The sequence below is a fragment of the Dasypus novemcinctus genome, chromosome 6, assembly GCF_030445035.2.
Source record: "Dasypus novemcinctus isolate mDasNov1 chromosome 6, mDasNov1.1.hap2, whole genome shotgun sequence".
Lineage (NCBI taxonomy): Eukaryota > Metazoa > Chordata > Mammalia > Cingulata > Dasypodidae > Dasypus > Dasypus novemcinctus.
The window spans coordinates 27,664,997-27,688,791 of NC_080678.1; the positions used below are offsets into that span (position 1 = coordinate 27,664,997).

Below are 23,795 nucleotides of genomic sequence, written 5' to 3' on the forward strand. Positions count from 1 at the left end.
GCCATATGGTAAGGCAAAATGGCAACCAATCTCCAGGCTCACTTTCTCCCCAAGCTCAGTTGTGGGTGATCAGGTATATGGCGTGTCTCTTCCCTCTCCTCAGGGCTCTTTCTTTTTAAGCCTCTTGAGAGCCTCTTTCTGTGCCTCTGTGTTCTGCTGATTCCAGCCTCTTGGGGTTTATCTGTGTTTCTGCAGCTGCAGGGGATCCCGGAGTCCTCTCTCATGCCGGGGTAAAATGGCAGATCTCTTTCTCTGCCCTCTCCTCCATTTATGTAGGACTCCAGTAACAGGATTAGGACCCACCTGGCCCTTGTAATCTAATCAAAGGCACTTAACTGAATTGATGTAATCAAAAGACCCCTTTACTGAATTTAACCCGAAAGTTCCACATACAAAAGGCTTACATGTACAGGAATGGGTTAGCTTAAGAATGTAATTTTCTGGGGTCTACAAAAGACTCAAACTAGGACCATACATTTTTAACACCTTTGGAAAATATCTAGGAGCACAATAATTTGTTTTTAAAAAACTTTGCTAAAGGCACTCATGAGCTTTCAAGATTTTTCATTTATTTTGCTGCGTTAAAAGGTCTTCTAGGGAAACGGACTTTGGCCCAGTGGTTAGGGCGTCCGTCTACCATATGGGAGGTCCGAGGTTCAAACCCCGGGCCTCCTTGACCCGTGTGGAGCTGGCCATGCGCAGTGCTGATGCGCGCAAGGAGTGCCGTGCCACGCAAGGGTGTCCCCCGCGTGGGGGAGCCCCACGCGCAAGGAGTGCGCCCGTGAGGAAAGCCGCCCAGCGTGAAAAGAAAGAGCAGCCTGCCCAGGAATGGCGCCGCCCACACTTCCCGTGCCGCTGATGACAACAGAAGCGGACAAAGAAACAAGACGCAGCAAATAGACACCAAGAACAGACAACCAGGGGAGGGGGGGAATTAAATAAATAAATAAATCTTTTTAAAAAAAAAAAAAAAGGTCTTCTATATTTTATAGTATATTACGTTTCCTAACAAACTTAGTGTGCTAAGGATTGTGTTACCAAGATATACAACACATAAGTCCGAATGATTCTCCCAATTAGTACTATCTTGGCTTTAATTAAGAGACAATGAGCTTTTGCTTGAAATTATCTTTTAACTCAGAGACAAAATGAGATTTTGTTTTGTATATAAGTACCCTCATTTTGGACATATAGACCAATGGAATAGAATGAGGAGTACAGAAAAAAACCTATACATCTATGGCCAATTGATATTTGACAAGATTTCTGTGGTGGTTTGCAGTTGTGTATTCCAGAAAAACATGTTCTTAACCCATTCCTGTGGGTGTGAAGCTATTGTAAATAGGAAATTTTGATGATGCTATTTCAGCTAAAGTGTGGCCCACCTCAATTAGGATGGGGCTTGATCCTATTCCTGGAGTCCTTTATAAGTGGAATGAATTCAGACCGATGGAGAGAAAGCCCTGGAAGGCAGGAAATTATTAATCCAAACCCAAATGAGAACTGAGAGGCCAGGAGAAGCCACCATGTGCATTGCCATTGACAGAGGAAGTCAAGACCATGCAATACCAGCAGCCAGCCCCAGACCACAGTCTTTGGGAGAGAAAGCATCACCTTAATGAAGCCTTGATTTGGACTTTTTCCTGGCTTCAAAACTCTGAGCCATTAAATTCCCATTTTTTATGTCTTCCCTTTGCATGATATTTTGCTTGAGCAGCCCAGGAAACTAAAAGAGGTACCAAGTACATTAATTGGGGAAAGAATGGTCTCATCAACAAATGGGTTTGGGAAAACTGATATCCACATGTAAAAGAATGAAATTGGACCTCTGTCTGATGCCATATTAAAAAAAAAAAGAATTCTAAATGGATCAAGGACCTAAACATAAATGCTATTAAAACCATAAATCTCTAGAAAGAAAACATCAGAGGAAACCTTCATAATCTTGGATTTGGAAGAGATTTCTTAAGTATGACACCAAAACACAAGCAACAAAGGAAAAATATAGCTAAAATGGCCTTCATCAAAATTAAAAACATTTTTACATCAAAGGACATAATTAAGAAAGTGAAAACAACCTACAGAATGGGAGAAAATAACTGTTAACCATATATCTGATAAGGGTCTAATATCTAGAATATATGAAGTACTGCTACAATTCAATGACAAAACAAATAACCCAATTTAAAAATGGACAAATGACATGAATAGGCATTTCTTTAAAGAAGATATACAAGGATGACTTCTGGGAAGATGGAGGGTTAGGGCAGCAGAGGAATCACTTCTCTCACAGAAAAAAATAGCTAGAAGACAGGCAGAGACTGTCTGGAGGGCTGCTCTGGGGCTCAGGACACCAGGGGAAGGTGAGAAACCACCCAGAAGAGAGAGGGGTGAAGGAAAGGAGTCTCAGCTGGCTGGAAAAATCTTGTGAGTCTTTAAAGCTATAGCAGCAGTAGCTGCACCCATCCCCCTTCACTCAGATCAAACAGCAATCTTCAGACTGCAGCGCCTGTGGACTACAGTGGCTGCAACTAAGGGGGTTGCAAGGGTAATCTTCCTCAAGAAAGGGGGGGGGGGGGACAAACCCTATAGCAAATTTAGGTTTTGGCCAGCAAACTTGGTCTTCTGCACTGAAGGGGTTGCACACTTCCAGACTTCCAGGTTGGGTGGGGCTGTGACCTTGTACGAGTGGGGCTGTGACATTGTAATGGTAATTTGCCTTCTCAAACATCCTCCTCACTGCCCTGGGCAAGTATCTGAGGAGGCAGAGGGAGAGAGGGTTTAGCCAGCCGAGAGAGGAGAATAGCTTCTGAGAAAGTTTGTTTGTGAGGCTTGGTAAGCCCTGAGGATGTTGCTTCTGCACAACCCACCGTAGAGTTAGACCAAGCGCCTTCCCTCCCTAGTACCTGGGTCTGAGCTGAGAGGTATTCCAAAGAGCACGATCTCCTGGCAGGCCAGAAAAGTACATGAAAAGGGGAAAAAATAATAGACAATCAGGTGCCTTTACTGCCCCCTCTCCAAGGACCTTGGAAACTGGCCTACCCTCATTAATGGGTCCTTGGCCCTGGTTCGAGCAATTAAATAGAGGCAATCCTAAATATCTAGAACAAATTGAACCAAAAGTCAAAGAATAGTGATAGGAGCACACAGCTACTTAACAGTAAATCCATAGGCAACCGAGAGAAACTGAACATCAGAGTAAACCCAGCATCAAAATCAGATGCCTAGACATCAGCAAAAAGTTACAAGCCACACTAAGAAAAAGGAAGATATGACTCAGGCAAAGGAACAAATCAAAGCCCCAAATGAGATCCAGGACTTGAAACAACCAACCGAGGTTCACACAAATCTCCTGAATCAATACATAGAGTTGAAGGACAACATGGCTAAAAGACATTGGGGGGGGGGGGGGGGAGAGAATAAATAAATCTTTAAAAAAACTAATCTTATATAAAAAAAATAAAAGACATTAAGAAGACACTGGATAAGGGGAATGGATGTGGCTCAAGCAGCTGGGGCTCCTGCCTATCACACAGGGAGTCCTGGGTTTGGTTCCTGGTGCCTCCTAAAGAAGAGGAGCAAGACAGCTGATGCAACAGGTTGGTGCAGCGAGCTGACACAAGAAGATGATGCAGTGAGATGATGCAACCAAGAGACACATTGAGGAAACAATGACAGACATGACAAACAGGGAGTGGAGGTGGTTCAAGCAATTAGGCATCTCTCTCCTTCATGGGAGGAGGTAAGGTTCTGGGTAAGGTTCCTGGTGCCTCCTTAAAAAGGGGAGGAGGGGGCAAGCAGACAGTGAGCACAAACAATGAGGGGGGGGGGGAGAAATAAATAAAAATTGTTAAAAAAAAAAATAGAAGACACTGGGTAAGCACAAAGGAAAATTTGAAATCTTGGATAGAAAAATAACAGCGTATTGGAATAAAAGATTCAATAAGTCAGCTTAAAAATACAGTAGATGCAGAGTGGATGTAGGTCAGTGGTTGAGTGCCTGCCTCACATGAGGTTCAATCCCCAGTACCTCCTGAAAAAAATAGTAGAGGCACACAACAGCAGATTTGAAATATGGAGGAAAGGATTGGTGATGTAGAGGACAGAACACCTGAAATTAAAGAAAGAACAAAGAAAAGAAGGGAAAAATTTGAGCAGGGGCTCAGGGAGTTGAATGATAGCACAAAATGCACCAACATACGTGTTATGAGAATTCCAGAAGGAGAAGAGAAGGGAAGAGGGGCCGAAAGAGAATTTGAGGAAATAATGGCTGAAAATTTCTCAACTGTCATGAAAAACATGAATATATGTGTCCAGGATTAAAATAAATTAAAATAAACTCAAAAAGATATACCCCAAGACACATAACATTCAGAAAGTCAAATGACAAAGGTAAAAGAGAAAATTCGGAAAGCAGCAAGGAAGAAGGGAAACATCACATACAAGAGACGTCCGATAAGACTTAGTGTGGATTTCTCTTCAGAGACCATGGAAGTAAGAAGGCAGTGGTATGATATAATTAAGATACTGAAAGAGAAAACTAACAGCAAAGAATTCTTTGTCTGGCAAAACTGTCCTTCAAATATGACAGTTTAAAATATTCACAAATAAGCAGAAACTAAGAGTTTGAAATCAAGAATTGAGCTCTGCAGGAAACACTAAATGGAGTTCTATAGCTAGGGGGAAAAAAGAGGGAGAAGAGAGAGAGACTTGGGGGAGAAAGGAGAAGTGAAGACTATCAGAAAGGTAATAAAAAGGGTAAAAAGATGGACGAAATTAAGAATGACATATGAGGGAAGCAGGCTTGGCCCAATGGATAGGGCGTCCGCCTACCACATGGGAGGTCCGCGGTTCAAACCCCGGGCCTCCTTGACCCACTTGGAGCTGGCCCATGCACAGTGCTGATGCGCACAAGGAGTGCCCTGCCATTCAGGGGTGTCCTCCGCGTAGGGGAGCTCCACGCACAAGGAGTGCACCCCATAAGGAGAGCCGCCCAGTGCAAAAGAAGAGTGCAGCCTGCCCAAGAATGGCACTGCACACACGGAGAGCTGACACAAGATGATGCAACAAAAAGAAACACAGATTCCTGGTGTTGCTGATAAGGATAGAAGTGGTCACAGAAGAACATGCAGCGAATGGACACAGAGAACAGATAACTGGGGGGAGGAAGGGGAGAGAAATAAATTAAAAAAAAAAAAAAGAATGACATATGAAAGTCAAAGGATAAAATGGTGAAGTAAGTAAATGCCTTTACTGTAATGCATTGAATGTTAATGGATTAAACATCCGAATCAAAAGACATAGGCTGAGGAGCAGGTGTAGCTCAAGTGGTTGAGCACCTGCTACCATCTATGAGGTCCTGGGTTCAATCTCCAAAACTTCCTAAAAACAAACAAACAAATGAAAAACCAACTTGGGGTAGCTGGTTTAGCTCAGTGGTTGAGTGCCCGCTTCTCAAATATGGGGTCCAGAGTTCAATCCCTGGCCCTGGTACCAAAAAAAAAAAAAGCCTGCAGAATGGATAAGAAAACATAAGCCACCTAAATGCTGTCTGCAGGAGACTCACCTTACTTACCTCAGTTAGACCAAAGGATGCAAATAAACTGAAAATGAAAGGTTGGAAAAAGATATTTCATGCCAATAGTAACCAAAAGAGAACACGGGTAGCTCAAATGGTGCTAGACAAAACAGTCTTTAAATGCAAAAAAGTAAGAAGAGATACAGAAGGCCATTATGTATTAATAAAAGGGACAACACACCAGGAAGAGAAACAGCCATCATAAATATATATGCAACAAACCAGGATGCCCCAAAGTACATGACGCAAACTCTGGCAAAACTGAAAGAAATAGATATCTCTACAATAGTAGTTGGAGAATTCAACTTGCCACTCACATAAATACATCGAACAACTAGACAGAAGATCAACAAGAAAACAGAGAACTTGAACAATATGATGAATGAGCTGGACCTGACAGACATAAACGCAACATTACACCCCAAATTAACAGGTTACACATTCTTCTCAAGTGCTCATTGAACATTCTCCAGGATAGACCACATGTTGGGCCTCAAAATAACTCTCAATAAATTTAAGAAGATTCAAATTATACAAAGCATCTTCTCTGACCATAATGGAATAAAGCTGGAAATCAATAGGTGGGAAAGGGGGAAACTGCAAATATATGGAGGCAAACAACCCACTTCTAAACGATCAGTGGGTCAAAGAAGAAATATCCTGCCATAACCCACTGAATGGACTGGGGGAGAGTGTAAACTACAATGTAAACTATAATCCATGCATTGTAGCAGTGATCCAAAATGTATTCACCAAATACAATGAATGTGCCACAATGATGAAAGAGGTGGTTGTTGTGGGAGGAGTGGGGTGGGGTATGGGGTATATGGGAACCTCATATTTTTTAATGTAACATTTTTTGTGATTTATGTATCTTTTTAAAAAAGACAAAAATTAAATTAAAGAGGTTACTAGATATCTCAAGATGAAAATGAGAATACAACTTGTCAAAACTTATGGGATACAGCAAAGGCAGTGCTGAGAGGGAAATTTGCAGCCCTAAATACCTACATTAAAAAAGAAGAGGGGAAGTGGCTGTGGCTTGAGCAATTGAGCTCCCTTTTACCATATGGAGGACCCAGGTTCAATCCCTAGGACCTCCTGGTAAAAAAAAAAAAAAGGCATTCCAGACCTGTGCAGAGAGGTGCAGACCCCATGTTCAGGGAAGTGATGCACCAAAAAACGATGATGGGAAGCGGACTTGGCTCCATTGATAGAGCATGCACCTACCATATGGAGGGTACAGGGTTCGATCCCTAGGGCCTCCTGACCCGTGTGGTAAGCTGGGCCATGTGCAGTGCTGCCGCATGCAAGGAGTGCCGTGCCACACAGGGGTGCCCCTGTGTAGGAGAGCCCCACACACAAGGAATGTGCCCCGCAAGGAGAGCCATCCTGTGTGAAAAGGGCAGCCTGCCCAGGAGTGGCACCACACACACAGAGAGCTGACACAGCAAGATGATGCAACAAAAAGAGATACAGATTCCCAGTGCCACCTGATAATGCAAGCGGATGCAGAACACACAGTGAATGGATACAGAGAGCAGACAACAAGGGGAAGGGAAAAGGAAAAAAAAAGACAATGACGCAACCAGATAGAAAAAAGAAGAAAAGAAGAGCTAAAATCAAAGATCTAACTGAAAAACCAGAGAAATTAGAAAAAGAACAGCAAACCAATCCCAAAGCAAGCAGAAAGAAAGAAATAATAAAAATTAGAGCAGAAATAAATGAGATTGAAAATGAGATAACAATAGAGAAAAATCAACAAACCAAAAGTTTGTTCTTTGAGAATATCGATAAAATCAAGAAACCCTTAGTAAGACTAACAAAAGAAAAAGGAGAAAAAATGCCAATAAATAAAATCAGGAATGAAAGAGGGTTCATTATGACTGACTCCACAGAAATAAAAAGGATCATAAGAGGATATTATGAGAAACTATAAGCCAACAAATTACACAACCTAGATGAAATGGACAAATTCCTAAAAATGCACAACCTATATTGACTCTATAAAGATAGAATCAGTCATCAAAAATCTTCCAACAGGGAAGAGGATTTGGATCAATGGATAGAGCATCTGCCTACCACATGGGAGGTCCAGGGTTCAAACCCAGGGCCTTCTGACCCATGTGATGAGCTGGCCCATGCACAGTGCTGATGCGTGCAAGGAGTGCCCTGCCACGCAGGGGTTGCCCCCGTGTAGGGGAGCCCCACATGGAAGGAATGTGCCTTGTAAGGAGAGCTGCCCAGCATGAAAAAAGTGCAGCCTGCCCAGGGTGGCGCCGCACACACGGAGAGCTGATGCAGCAAGATGACGCAACAAAAAGAAACACAGATTCCCGGTGCCACTGACAAGAATACAAGCGAACACAGAAGAACACACAGTGAGTGGACACAGAGAGCAGACAACGGGGTGGGGGGTGGGGTGGGGAAGGGCAGAGAAACAAAAAATAAATTAAAAAAAAAAAATCTTCCAACAAAGAAAAGTTCAGGACCAGATGGCTTCACAGGTGAATTCTACCAAATATTTTGAGAAAAATTAATACCAATCCTGTTTAAACTCTACCAAAAAAAAAAAAAGAAAAAAAAAGGGAAAATTACCCACACATTTAACACATTTCCTGAAACATCACTCTAATACCAAAGCCAGATAAAAAGAAAATGACAGACCAATCTCTCTAATGAACATACATAAAAAAATTCTCAACAGAGTACCTGCAAATAGAATCTAGCAGCATATTAAAAGAATTACACATGATGACTGAGTGGGTTTTATTCCTGGTATGCAAGGGTGTTTCAACATAAGAAAATCAATTACTGTAATATACCATATTAACAAACTAAAGGGAAAAAACATGATCATCTCGATTAAGGCAGAAAAAGCATTTGACAAAATCCAGCATCCTTCTTTTTTATTAATTAGTTAATTAATTTTAGGAGGTACCAGGGATTGAACCCAGGATCTTTCACATGTGAAGCAGGCACTCAACCACTGAGCTACACCTGCTCCCCTAGCATCCTTCCTTCATAAATACACTTCAAAAGACAGGTATAGAAGAAAAGTTCCTCAACATAATAAAGGACATATATGAAAATCCTATAGCCCACATCATATTCAATGGGGAAGAGGGAAAAGCTTTCCCTCTAAGATCATAACAAGACAAGGATGTCCACTGTCATGACTGTTATTCAACATTGTGCTAGAAATTCTAGCTAGAGAAATTAAGCAAGAGAAAGAAATAAAAGGCATCCAAATTGGAAAAGAGGGTGTAAAACTATTTTCAGATGACATGATCCTATATATAGAAAATCCTGAAATATCTACAACAAAGTTATTAGAGCTAATAAATGAATTCAGCAAAGTGGCAGGATACAAGATCAACATGCAAAAATCAGCATTTCTATACATTAGTAATGAGCAATTTGAGGAGGAAACCAAGAAAAAATTCCATTTATAATAGCAACAAAAAGTCAAATATCTAGAAATTAATTTAACCAGGAATGTAAAGGATCTGTATTCAGAAAACTATAAAACACTACCAAAAGAAATCAAAGAAGACCTAATCATAAAGAAGGATATTCTGTGTTCATGGATTGGAAGACTAAACATTGAGAAGATGTCAATTCTACCCAAGTTGATTTATAGATTCAGTTCAGTACGAATCAAAATTCTAACAGCGCCCTTTATAGAAATAGAAAAGTCAATTACCAAATTTATTTGGAAGGGAAAGGGGTCCCAAAGAGTGAGAAACATCCTAAAAATGACAAGTGAATTTGGAGGACTCATGCTTTCTGACCTTGAATTGTATTATAAATTTACAGTGGTCAAAAAGCATGATATTGGCATGAAGATAGACACACTGATAATGGAATAGAATTGAGAGTGCAGAAATAGACCCTCACCTCTATGGTCAACAGATTTTTGATAAGCCTACCAATCTACTTTTCTGAGACAGAACAGTCTCTTCAACAAATAGTGCTGGGAGAACTGGATATCTATAACCAAAAGAATGAAAGAAGACCCCTATCTCACTTCCTGTACAAAAATCAACTCAAAATGGAACAAAGTCCTAAACATAAAAGCCAGGATGTAAAACCCCTAGTAAATAATGTAGGGAAACGTGTACAGGACTTTGTAGTAGGTGGAGGTCTCTTGAACCTTATACCCTAAAGCACGAGCAGCAAAAGGAAAAACATAAATGGGACATCATCAAAATTAAACACTTATACACCTCAGATGACTTCATGAAGAAGGTAAAAAGGCAGCCTACTTAAAGGGAGAAAATATTTGGAAATCACACATTCAACAAGGGTCTAATATCCAAGATATATAAAGAGATCCTACAACTCAACAAGAAAAACACAAATGACCTGATTAAAAAATGGGCAAAACACTTGAATAGACATTTTTCTAAAGAATTACAAATGGCAAAAAACAAACAACAACATGTGAAAAAATGTTCAACATCACTAGTGATTAGGGAAATGCAAATCAAAGCTACAATGATATCTCATTTCACACCTACTAGCATTCCATTAAAAAAAACAGAAAACCCAAAGTGTTGGAAAGGATGTGGAGAGATAGGAATGTTTATTCACTGTTGGTGGTAATGTAGAATGGTACAGTCACTGTGGAGGACTGTTTGGTGGTTCCTAAGGAAGTTAGATATTGCTCTACCATGTGATCCAGCAGTACCACTGTATATACCCAGAAGAACTGAGAGCAGTGACAAGAACAGAGATCTCTACGCTGATATTCATAGGGACATTATTCACAATTGCCAAAAGATGGAAATAACCGAGGTGTCCATCAACTGATGAATGGATAAACCAATTGTGGTATATACACATGGTAGAATATTATTTAGCTATAAGAAGAAATGAAGTCATGAAGCATATGACAACATGGATGAACCTGAAAGACATCATGTTGAGGGAAGCAAGCCAGTCATAAAAGGACGAATATTGTATGATTTTGCTGTTATGAACTAAATATATTGAGCAACTCATGGAATTAAATAGCTAGAATATAAGTGACCAGAGAATAGAATGTGGTTAGATAATGCAAAGCTGAGGTTTAATCTATGCAGAATTGGTAAAAAGTTGTTTGGAAATGTTTGGAAATGAATAGAAATGGTGAAAGCACACCATAGAATTTGTAATTGGTAATGTTAACAGACAGGTATAATAGTGGTGTTTTTGGGAGTTTTTATCTGTTTTTTTGGAGTAAGGAAGATGCTCTAGGGTTGATTGGGTGATGAATGCACAGCTCTTTGATTGTATCAAATGACATTGATTGTGCACCTTGGATGGATTGTATGGTTTATGAACAAAAACAAAAAAATAGGGTGGGTTGGGGGAAAATACACCCAATGTAAGATATCGACTATAGTTAGTAGTAATACTTTGATGATGTTCTTTCACAATTTGTTACAAACGTTTCACAATAATGCAAGATATTTGTGGTGGGGTGATGTGTGGGAGCCCTGTATAATGTTATACATGTTTGTTTTGTGAAGTCACAACTTTTACTATATACTTATTGTTTAGGTATGTTCATGTATAAATTATATACTTCAAAAAATTGTTTTTAAAATGAAAAAAAAAAGGTATGCACATGGCCAATAAGCACATGAAAAGATGTAAAATGATGCTCCACGTCATTGGTCATTAAGGAAATGCAAAGCAAAACCACAATGGGATACCACTTTATACCCACTAGGATGGCTATTAACAAAAACAAAACAAAACAGAAAATAACAAGTGTTGGCAAGAATGTGGAGAAATTGGAACCCTTATACATTGTTGGTGGAATTGTAAAATGGTGCAGCCACTGTGAAAATCAGCCTGATGGTTCTTCAGAAAATTGAACATAGAATTAGCATATGATTTGGCTTTGGTATATTGTCTGATTATATTATACTATCTAAACTGGTTTTATAATCACCACAGTAACTTTCCTGGGAGGTACGCTGGTGAGTCTATCATCTGGGAGGAAAGACTCTGTGCCCACTGCCAAGACTTGGCCTTGGCTAGTCTAGACAACGCCACTGTATACATCTGTGTAGACTGCACTGCATGGATCCTGGGGGCACCATTCTCATAACACCGTAATATGGAGATCTGTACATAAAGATGTATATGGCAGCTCCTTCTCAACAGGTAGGACTGAGAAAGATGGTGGAACAGTTTGATATTATTAATGAATTCCAAAAATAAACCAGTTTGTAAACTGGTCTGTTCCTCTGGGCATATTATATTTTATTGGATTCAGAGGTTTCACTCTTAGTTGATTAAATTATAATTAAGGCTTTAATTGGGCCACATCAGTAGGACGTTGAGTCCCTGCCCACCAAGGGGAAATGACACGGCAGAGGAGAAAGCTGGAGTTTTGATCCTGGAGCCCGGAAAGTAAGCACACAGAGAAACAGATATATGAGGAAAGAGAGAAGGCTCCATTAGACAAGGCAGAGTCCCCAGAAAGAGAGACAAGCCGTTTGCCTGATAGTTTACAGCTGGCCTTGTGGAGAGAGCAGTGCAGCTGAACACAGAGAGAAACAAGCTCCAGGAGAGAGGTGAGACTTAACCCCAGCTTACAGCTGATATTGGAAGAAGCTGGGACCATGGAGCCTTAAGGAAGAAGAAGAGGAAGCCTGAACCCTTGTAGACTTCATAAGCCATCTTGCTCCAATACGTGGCAACAGACTTGGGTGAGAGAAGTTAACTTCTGCTTTATGGCCTATAAGCTTCTACCCCAAAGAAACATTCTTTTATAAAAGCCAACCGATTTCTGGTATTTTACATCAGCACCCCTTTGGCTGACTAATACAGACAGCAAATAGTGGTGGATGTCCTTGATCATTGAATGGTGCCAATTAACTGACCCTTCCCCCTAAGACTTTGTCCCAAGGGAGACTGGAAGGCCGAGACTCTGGTTGGTGAGATACCAGTCTCCTTTGAACCTTGTGGGTTGATATTAATAGTCAGAGCATCTACTTTGTACAAGGCTTTATGGTAAATACTTCTCATGGGTAATGCCACTTAATGTTCTCAATAACTAATTTAATAGATGAACTGAGAAAGAAAAGGAAATGAGGAAGGCTTGAGATTGGGAGAAAGGTGGTCTACCACTTATTCACTAGTAGACCTTGCAGTCCATAAACTATCATTTCACAGTAAGAGCAGCACAGAAATTGAAGGTAGGTTTTTGGAAACTTTTACAGCAATTCAATTTTTATAGTAATTCATGTGTGATCAGGGAACTTGTTGAACAGAGTATAAGCCAGTTTGTGTGCTGTTGATAAGTCATGTGTATCAAGAGCTATGCATGCAGTAGAACCACATAATATGTGATATTTTAACATTACTTGGTCACCTGTAAACTAAAGTAAAAAAGTCTGAGAATGGGAAGCAGATGTGGTTCAAGTGATTAGGCTCCCACCTACCACATGGGAGGTCCATGGTTTGGTTCCCAGTGCTTCCTAAAGAAGACAGTGAGCTGCCACAAAAGGCAGGTGCAGCAAGCTGACACAACAAGATGACGCAACAAGAGATACAAGAAGAAAAACATAATAAGAGAAAACAATGCATGGAGCAGAGGTTCCTAGTGCCAGAACCTCTAAAGAGGACGAGCAGGACAGAGAGCTGGCGCCATGGGCAGGTGCAGGAAGCTGATGTGACAGATGACTCAACAAGAAGACACAAGAAGAAAAACATAATTAGAGACACAACAGAGCAAGGAAGGGAGGTGGCTTAAATGATTAGGTGCCTCCCTCTCACTTTGGAGGTCCTGGGTTCAGTTCCTTTGTTTCTTAAAGAAACAAAGAAGATGAACAGACATAGCAAGTGCAAACAATGAGGGTGTGGGGAGAGATAAATAAATAAAATATATTTTTTTAAATCTGAAAAAAAAATTTATTTTTAATGTATATTTTTTATTAGAGAAGTTGTGAGCTTACAAAACAATCATGTATAATGTATAGAATTCCCATACATCACCCCTCCACCAATACCTTACATTGTTGTGGAACATTTTTTACAGATTATGAAAGAACATCATCAGACGATTACCACTAACTATGGGCCATAGCATACATTTGGTACGCCTATTATTAACACCGCATATTAGTATTGTACATTTGTTATAGTTCATGAGAGAATATTCTCATATTTGTACTGTTAACCACTCTCCATCTTCTATCACTTGGTTCATTGTGTTAACATTCATTTTTATAATTTGTTATCTTTGTTTATTTAATATAGCATTTTAGTAAAACACCTGTTTTTTTAATTTATAATTTAAAAATATTAGCTAAATGAGGGAAGCCAATTTTTGTAATACTTATTTTTAACTATAATTTACAAGTATTAAATCAAGTTTCATTAGACTTCTTTTAGTCAAGAAAAGACACATCTTTCCTAAAATACAGCAGCAATAGTAAAACAAATAATGACTATGGAAGTCATTCTGAAGAGATGAAAACCAAAGAGCTTGTACTAGTGTTATGCAGAAGTATGATCCCTCATGTCTTGAGTAGCATAATTGATGATGAAGTACTAAACCTGAGTGTGTTATTTGCAGAATTGTACTAGCTAATAAGGCTTATACATGAAACCATCAAAATTTGGGCAGCATTTATATACAAAACCAAAGGAATCAGTCCAAAATCTAAAGAGCACTTAGAAAGAAAGAATATTTAATTAAAAAATTGATAGAAGCAGATAAGCAGGTGTACATTTCACATTTGAGCAGTAGTGATTTGTGAGCTTCTTATAAAGTAGTACTTTGAGATGCTAAAATTAAAAAAAGAAAAGTATTAATGCAAGACTGCATCAAAGATCTTGAAAATGGATGAATCTGCAAAGAAGGTAGCTCAGATATCGTTTTTCATAGCTTGACAAATTCAGCGACTGGCTAATGAAATTCATATTAACTCAAAACAAATACAGTTTGCAAAATATTTTTCATTGCAATTTCTTGAATGCTCAGATATTGACAATATGACAGTTAATTTAGTATTTGTGCAACTTGAACATGATGGAGAGATGAGGATGAATTCTTTTTTTCAGCTTCATTGATGACAAACACAACTAGCTCTGAAGCTATGAAGGATTTCACCTTCAACAAATGTGGCTTGAGTTTACGTTTTGTATAGCAATGTGTTTTAATGGTGCAGCTACACTGACAGAAAGACAATCTGCAGTTATCCAGATTAATGAACTTGCAGGAGAACGTAAATCAATACACAACTTCCTTCATCAAGAATGTCTTGCAATGAAAAAAATGCCACCTTAACTAAACAGTATGCCTAGTGACATGGTAAAAAAAATTGCAAATTAAGCAAAGGCTACTGCATAAAATTTAAGGTCATTCTCTTTGTTGTGTGCTAATGTGGAAGCCAATCATAAACAACTGTTGTTGCACTCTGAGGTAGGATTCTTACTGAAGGGAAAAGTTCTGTCAGGAATGTTTGAATACGGAACAAACTTTCTAGAAAGTGAAAAAGAATACGGAACAAACTTTCTAGAAAGTGAAAAAAAACCAAAACAAAACATGGGAAGCAGATATGGCTCAAGGAATTGGGTGCCTGTCTACCACTTGGGAGATCCCACGTTTGGTTCACAGTGCCTCCTAAAGAAAATGAGCAAGACAGTGAGCTGATGTGACAGGTTGGTAGGGAGAGCTGGCGTGACGGGCTGGCACAACAAGATGATGCAACAAGGTGATGCAACAAGGAGACACAATGAGAGACACAGAAAGCAGGGAGCAGAGGTGGCTCAAGCAATTGGGTGCCTCCCTCCCACATGGGAGGTCCTGGGTTTGGTTCCTGGTGTCTCCTAAAAAGAAGACAAGCAGACACAGAACACACAAGGAGGAAACAGTGAATGCAAACAATGGGGGGTTAGGGATAAAATCTAAAAAAAAAAACATTATTTTTTAGTTAATCTATGCCTTCCATATATGACTGTCAACTTTTGGAAAGAAAACACATTTAAGAGGTTCCAGTCTTTACAAAATGTGAATTGGACAATCAGAGTTTATTTGTGTGATATCTTTGGTATTACTAAGGGTCTTACTACTTCCAAGCAAGGAAATAATGCAACATGATTTTGAATGGCTGGTAAGATTGAGGAGAGAAAATGAAAGAAACTTGGAAGAAGTTTTTTCCAGTGGTACATGTTCCATAATTTAACAACAATCACCAATGAAGTTGGTGATGATCTCGATGTTACACATCTGTGAAACAGTATGACCAAATGCCTTTTGGATTTGTTAGTACATTGTAAATTTTATTTCTATCAAAAGAAGATCTATGTGTGAGAAATTCATGAATCCCTAATCCATTGCTTTCATTGAAAGATAATTTGATTTAACTTTAAAGGATAAACTGTTGGAACTGGTTAATGATGGAGAATTGAATATGAATTTAAGAAATACAGAATCACTTTGGGATAGAAGTGAAAGATGAAAACCCTGAGGTTTTAAAATTGCTTTAAAAATCTCTTGTTGTGTTCCCACCAACAAACCTTTGTGAGCCTGTTTTCTCCACTAAAGTTCTTATTGGAACAAAACATAGAAATAGTTTCAATACACAATTATTCCTTGGGAGTAGCATTGTAGACCATCCTGTCTGGATTAGATAGGTTAGCAAGTAATAAGCATGTGCAATTGTTACATTAAAAACCCTAAATATTGATGTATTGTTGTTTAGTCCAAAAGAAGTGGGGAAACACTATTTTGCATGCGATTTTTTGTTTTGTTATGATTGCAGAATAACAAAATGGTATGAGAGTAATAGCAATACTCTCCATTGATAGACCAACATTTACAGAATTTGCAGTTACTTATTTTCCCCTATATTATGTTTACTCTAATTATACTTATTGAAATGCAATTTTGTGTCTGTTAAATTTGATAGTAAGAAATAGGTTTGTATTTTATATGTCTCTGTTTTTTATGTAATTTATCTAGTAATTCATTCTTTAAAAATATTTATTTCTTTATTTTCCCCCCTTCCCTTCCTCCTACCCTGCTGTTTTTGCTGTCTGTGTTGTCTTCTCTTCTCATTTTCTCTCCTGTAGGATTCAGTGGGATTCAATCCTGGAGACCTCTGATGGGGAGAGAGGTTCCCTGTCAGCTGTACCACCACAGTTGCTGGTTTCTGCTGCGCTTCATCTTGGCTCTCCTCTTGTCTCTCTTTTGATGCATCATCATCTTGCTGCGTGACTCACTTGCGTCAGTCCACTGGCTCACCATGTGGGCACTCGCATGGGCCCTGGCTTACCATGTGGGCATGCTTTCTCTTTTTTCTTTTTCATAAGAAGGCCCCAGGGATTGAACCCAGGCCCTCCCACATGGTAGGTGGAAGCTCTATCAGTTGAGCCACATCCGCTTCCCTACTAATTCATTTTTATTGAGTTTTTCAAATGCATTGATTTGCAATAAATTAAAAATTTTTAAAAACTGGTCCTTGAAGCACTGCTTTAGGCATCGATTTCATCTGTAAAGCAGGGATGAATTCCCCACAATGAAATGTGAAAATGGCCAACTTTGGATCGATCACAACTTTGGATTGTGTGAAGCCAGGGAGTTCACAGGAACTGCTTCTTGAAACCCTCCACCTGGTAAGTGGGATGGATAGCTCTGAGTGTCAATTCCTCATCATTAACACTAGAGGGCAGTCGAGAAGTACTTAGAATCCTAAATCCAAAATTCCATCAAGAGACTGAAGCATGCAGGAAAAAATAAAACTTGGATCACTCCTTAGAGGACAGTTATCAAGCACCTGTACTGTGCTGTACCACAGTACCACTCAGCAAAGAGTTCAAAACCCAATCCCTATGTATTAGTAGCTAAAGTCCAAGACAGTAGGTGAAAATGGGGTGAAAACAAGAAGAGACTGTGACATTCTCCAGGCTGGTAGACTGGGGTGGGCAGGAACTGCCTTGCCTGCTCCAGCTCCCACGGTGCAGAGGGGAGAGGCGTGCACAGGGCTGGTCAAGCTCTCAGACGTGCACTTTTGTTCTGGGTCGCTACTACAAATCTGACCCCAGTTTGATTACTTTAGGGAGCTGACTATCCAGAGACAATCTCCTCTTTCCAAAATCAGTCAGTTTGTTCAATCATTCAACATGTACTGAGGCCTCCTCTGCTCCAGGCATCTTGCAAGACACTAGGGGTTACAGCCATGAATGAGAAAGACAGCTTCTGCCCTGGAGGTGTTTAAAGAACACAGCTCTTTCTGGTAGAGACCTCAAAGGTCCTGGGAACTGTTTTTTAGAATCGGCATCTTCTTACGTCATTGACAAACGGGCCCTTCAGAGTTACCATCACTAGTGCTCTCTTGAAATAGCAGGAAAACAAGTAAGAGCAGTATAACTAGAGAATCACAGAGTGATAGAGGGTGGCCTTGACAAGAGATCGGAAAAAATTGCCAAGCCCTTGAGGTGCCAGGGCTGGACTCTCGCCTTGGCCAACTCTCCAGGGAAGGATGTCACCTTTTGACTCTTAGAGAACTTCACTGAAGCGAGTCTTTGAAATCCAAAGGAAGAGGAGCCCACGCATTGAGGAACTCATCTCACGGCTACTCCGGCCTGGTTCCGATTCTGTGGGAACACAGGATGTCCTTACCCCAAAGGCTGCCGGAGACAGCTGGAGGTGGTAGAGGGTGATGGTTAAGAGTTGGCTTAGGAATCAAACAGGCCCCAGTTAAAACAGTCTGGGCTGCATGGGAGCCGTGTAACTTTGGGCAATATGTGCATTGTCTGAACCTCGGCTTCCCTACTATAAAGTGGAAACAGTAATAGTACCCCTCAAAAGGTTGTTGTGAGGATGAAGTTATATAATATATGTCAAGTTCTTAGCATAGTGCATGCCATGTGATGAGCATGTAAGACTGATTTTTAAAAAAAGCTGAGTGGACCTAGAGGCCATCTCACTCACCCAACCTTTTTATTCTGTAGGTGAGAGAAATGAGGCCCAGTAGTCTGGTAATGGTGGAAAGATAATGGATCATGGAGTTAGACAGACCTGGTTTTAAATCCTGGTTCTACTCATGGACTTTGAAAAGTTCACTTAATTTGTCTAAACCTCAGAAAAATGAGACAATAAGGTTGTTTTGAGGACTAAATAAGATATACTGTGTAAAGCACCTGGCACCAGGACTGGCACAAAGAAGTTGTTCAATAAAAAGTTCTTTTGCTTTCTTCCTTCTCTTTGGTTGTCCAGAGATACACTTGGACCTAACTTCAAAAAATGCAGGCCTCACCAAGTTTGTCCTCACCTTCGTAGTGAAAGCTTGGAAGTCCAGCAGACCTAAACTCAAATCCTAAGTCCTGTACTTGGGTAGGTTTCTTGGCCTCTTTCTGGCTCCGTTTATTCACCTGTGAAATGAGGATAATAGTAGTATAGTAATAACACCTACCTCCTGGGCTTGGCATGAGGGTCATGGTCTTTTGAAGTGTCCCATGAATGTTTCTTATGCCCTTCTGCAACCACGGCCCTCATCTACAAGAGACATTCAGATAGACAAGTTCTTAGGCCCATTTGTCTGTGTTTTTGCTCATTCGTTTGTGTGCTAGTCTGTTAACAGAGCTGCGATTCACAGAGTTAGACAAGTCTCCTGCTCTCAAGCAGCTCACAGCCCGGTAGGGAGAGGAGACTTAAATGATGGCCACGTGACTCTGAGTCAAGGGCTTTGAGGATAGGCTGGGGAGCCAGCAGTTTAGAGCACAGACTCAGGAGCCAGAGAGTCCAGGTTTGAAGCTCAAGGCTACCACCCTGTGCTCTTGTACAAGTTACTTAACCTCTCTGTGCTTCTATAAAATAGGGTTTACCACAGTACTTCATTCAAGGGATTGCTATGAGGGTTCAATGAATTCATGTTTGCCAAGTGCTTAGAACAGTGCCTGGCACATAGTAAGTGTGCTCTGCAAGCTTGTTCAGTTTACAACAGCATAAGAACAAGTTCCTGTAGTAGCATGCAGTGGAGAGGATAGAATTCTAAAGGAGGAAATAGAGAAAACCAAGAGAAATTCAGTGCTCTTCCTATACTTCAGCGCCCTTGGACTTCACATTTCAAAATGTTCAAAACCCCACAGCTTTCAAAGGAGAAGACTCAGGCCAGAAAGGGAAAGGCTTGCCCAGGTGTGGGAGGGAGAAAAGTGGTCCCCAAAGATGTCCACGTCCTAGTGTCCAGAATCTGTGAAAATATGACCTTCCATGGCAAAAACGACTTTGTTGATGTGACCAAATTAAGAGCCTTGAGATGGGAGATAATCCTAGATTATCCCAGTGGGCCCAAAGTAATCGCAAAAGTTCTTATAAGGCAAAGGAGATGGGACTCAGAGGAGTTGTGATGACAGAAGGAGAGTAGAGGGATGCGGGGCCAAGGAATACAGGTGGCTTCTAGAAGCTGGAAAAAGCAAGGGAAGGAATTCTCCCTAGAGCTTCCAGAAGGAATGCAGTCCTGGTGACCATATCAGAATTCTGACCTCTGGAGCTGTAAGATAATAAATTCGTGTGGTGTTAAACCGCTAAGGTTGGGGTCATTTGTTACAGCCATATTAGGAAACAAATACACCAGGGCCAAAGAGCAAGTCTGTGGTTAAGCTGAAACAAGAACCCTAAATCCCAAGCCTTGGCTACTTCCAGGCTGCTGCTGTAGTTGGAGCATAAGGACACATAAACCTGGAATAAAACAGAACCACAAACTGCCAGGCAAAGGGACACTGAAGGGTACAGAGGGCAACCTGTTTCCAGGTGCCAGTCTAGGGGGACCTGCAAAGACGCCACCTTGGCAAGTTCTGGTGTCAGGTTGCAGCTTGGAGAGAGAGGGGACAGAAGTATTACTTTGACCCGAAGACACCCTTCGCTCTTATTCTACCTGTGAGGGCAGTGTTCTGTGCAGGATACCAACATTTTTTAAATGTCCAAATTGTAAATTCTGATTTTAGAAAATGGAACAAATTTTAACAGGAGCCTCTTCTTCAGTCACGGTTTTGTGCTGGCCCCTGCCAGCCACTGCCCCATCCCCAGCCTGTGGAGATGGACAGAAACGGAGCTCCACCGTCAAGGGCACTGCCCTGGCCCTTTTTGTGGGTGACCAGGGGCCTATGCTTTCCCACATCCCCTTCCCTTATGGGTGCCGTTTCTTTGATCTCAGCCCTCATTTCCTGCTATTTGTCCCAGGAACCAAATTTAGCTTTGATAAAATACCCACCTCCCCGCCCCCGCCAAGGGACAAGGTTGAGAGCCTCTCCCTCGGAAACGGAAACCAGGAGTGTAAACAGAAAATGAGTGATATTAGTTATCTGTGGAAATCTTCTCAGGAAAGAACCCCCGCCCCCTCCGCAAGCCGATGGGAAGCGCAGCCACGAGGAGATAAGCAGTAATCCAATTAATTGCCATGGGTCCTCAGTGAGACCAGACTTAGGGGCTGAGGTGGAAAACTGGAGACCAACCAGACCTGTGCCTCCAAAACCAGACAGGGCAGAAGAGGCCTTGTAAAGTGGGGAGACCAAATTCAGGAATTGTGCAGAATGATGTCTACAGTGAAGAAGAGACAGCGATCAGGCTACGGCTACTGAAGAGAAAAGAATGACAAAACCCAGGTTTGGTCCGGGTTCAAGACAATGGACCTGCGCAACAAAGTCGATGCTTTTATTTTATTTTTATTTTTATTTTTTATTTACTTTATTTATTTTCATTTCTCTCCCCTTCCCCCACCCCCCACCCCAGTTATTTGTTCTCTGTGTCTATTTGCTGCGTCTTCTTTGTCTGCTTCTGTTGTTGTCAGTGGCACGGGAATCTGTGTTTCTTTTGGTTGCGTTCATCTTGTTGTGTCAGCTCTCCATGTGTGCTGCGCCATTCCTGGGAAGGCTGTACTTTCTTTCGCACTGGGCAGCTCTCCTTATGGGGCACACTCCTTGTGCGTGGGGCTCCCCTACGTGGGGGACACCCCTGCGTGGCAGGGCACTCCTTGTGTACATCAGCACTGCTCATGGGCCAGCTCCACACGGGTCAAGGAGGCCCGGGATTTGAACCGCAGACCTCCCATGTGGTAGACAGACGCCCTATCTATTGGGCCAAATCTGCTTCCCCACAGAGTTAGTCAATGCTTTTAGAAGGTGGATTGTCAGTAGGGAGCAACAATTCTTCAGGAAATTTGTCATTGGAGAGTAATAAAAGATGATCCATTGCAAGGATGTAAATTTCAGCATTGTTTATACTGGTGAAAATGCTTAACAATATGAGATTGGTTGTATAACTGATGATTTGGCCATTTGGTGAGGTATGATGTCAGACATTAAAAAACAGCTGCAGGGGAGCGGGTGTAGCTCAGTGGTTTGAAGCCTGCTTCCCATGTACAAGGTCCCAGTTTCAATCCCTGGTAACTCCCACAACTACAAAAACAAAACAGCTATAGAAGAACATTTAAAGACATGAAATTGTTAATGCATACTTGTAAGTGAAAATAACAGGTTGTAAAACAACAGGAGAGTAGGATCTCATTTTGTTTTAAAAATAACAATATGTAAAAAGCCTGGAAGGACAGATTCTTAAAGGCTGCCAACAGTTACCTCTGACTGATGGAATTATGGGAGGTTTAAATGTTCTCTTTTTGGCTTATCAAATTTTTGACATATTTGGTAATGAACATGTATTACCTTTGCAGATAAAAGTTATTATAAGAACTTATTAAAAGAAAGTGACCACTTGGTGATATCTACATTGTGTTTGGATCTTCCCTTAGGTTATCTCCCTTACATTTCAAAACAGCTGTTGAGTTAGGTGTTATTGTGCCCATTTTACTTACTGGGAAACTGGCAATTTGCCCAAGGTCACACAGCAAATAAGTGCTGAAGCCATGGTTTCCAGCCAATTCCATCTGACCCTAAGGCCGCTCTCTTTTTACGACATCACTTTCCTCCCTTTAAAGAATTTGCAGGTCCCTTGGTGTTCTTTCTATGTTTTGATCAACCTTCTGCATCTATTGTTGCCTTATCCGTCAGGTCAGGAGAGAGAACAATCTGCTGAGGCTGGACTCAGGGAATTGCCTTATAAGCAAATCCATTCATTTCCTGTTTCATTATTCCCACTCATGTGGATGAATTAGAATGAATCGGCCTCTGGGGACCTGGTTAAATTTGGGGGAGCTGGTGGATCAAAGCCCTGAAGCTGCCAAACAAAGGCCCAGACCTGGGGACCACGCTCCTAGACTCTGGCTCCCCTTGCTGGTTCTCTGCCCAGCTTTCTTCATTCAAGCTCCCGTGAGTCCTTCAAAATAAGCCTGTGGCTTCTACAAATACCTACAGGTGGGTGACCCACCATCATGCTAACACAAGTTTCCAGCATTCCAGCTGACCGAGGGAGGGACGTGTCTATCTGGACTCAGTATTAACACCACTTAGCACGGTGCTTGGCATGGAGAAGATGCTGGGTCAACCATGAGTGAATTAATCCTTGGCCACAGGAAATCAGCCAGGTCACTCTCCCTGCCCTTGCCTGTGGGGAAACCCAAAGGAAATGACTTCTGTTGTGCCCACAGCTACCTTTTGTTTACTTGTGTAAATTTGCCAGAATTTCCTAAACTCAGTATTGTGTTAAACTCCGTGTGGGGTAAATCAGAGAGAGACGCCAAAGGAAATACATATTGGAATAAACCAGCCTCAGCACTTTGGGTTAGATTAATCACTCCAGTGTTTAATAGCTTGAGTGATTTAGGTAAGTTAAATCACTGGATTAAACTCCCTGGGCCTCAGTTTCCAAATCTGTAAAGCAGGAAAAAGTACAACGCTGTTTGCTGTGTTATTGTAAGGATCAAATTAAAATGCCATGCAATGCATATTTATTAACTAGCAGCTGCCTTTTCTCTTCCCGGGGAAAACATTGCCCAAGTGCTCAGAGAACCAGCAAGCAGTTCGTGTTTTCTAAACATCTGCACCATGTCCTGTTTTCTGAAATGATTAAAGGGAAAGTGGCAGAAACTAGCAACTATTCAGTGCCTGCATCGGGTTATCACTCTGTTCTCTCTAATGTTTATTCATTCATTCAATCAAAATGCAGCTTGTTGAATGTCTACTGTGAGCTAGACCTTGTACTGGATTCTAGAAACAATACACAGGTAAGCAAAGATGCCACATAAAGAGCTTCTCACTTAATTTTCACATGATCCTTCAATGTAAGGTTTAAAAAATTTTTGTGTTTAGAATTGCCATT

The 23,795-nt window shown here is 41.0% G+C and overlaps 1 long non-coding RNA gene across 1 annotated transcript in view; it reads left to right on the top strand.

Moving 5' to 3' along the window:
- The window catches only part of LOC131278685 (uncharacterized), a 31,425-nt gene extending 7,998 nt beyond the window's left edge, over positions 1 to 23,427 (top strand). The window contains exon 2 of the long non-coding RNA XR_009186083.1: positions 16,658 to 23,427. This is a non-coding gene — a long non-coding RNA (uncharacterized lncRNA). The remainder of the gene's footprint in view (positions 1 to 16,657) is intronic.
- The last annotated feature ends 368 nt before the right edge of the window (positions 23,428 to 23,795 follow it).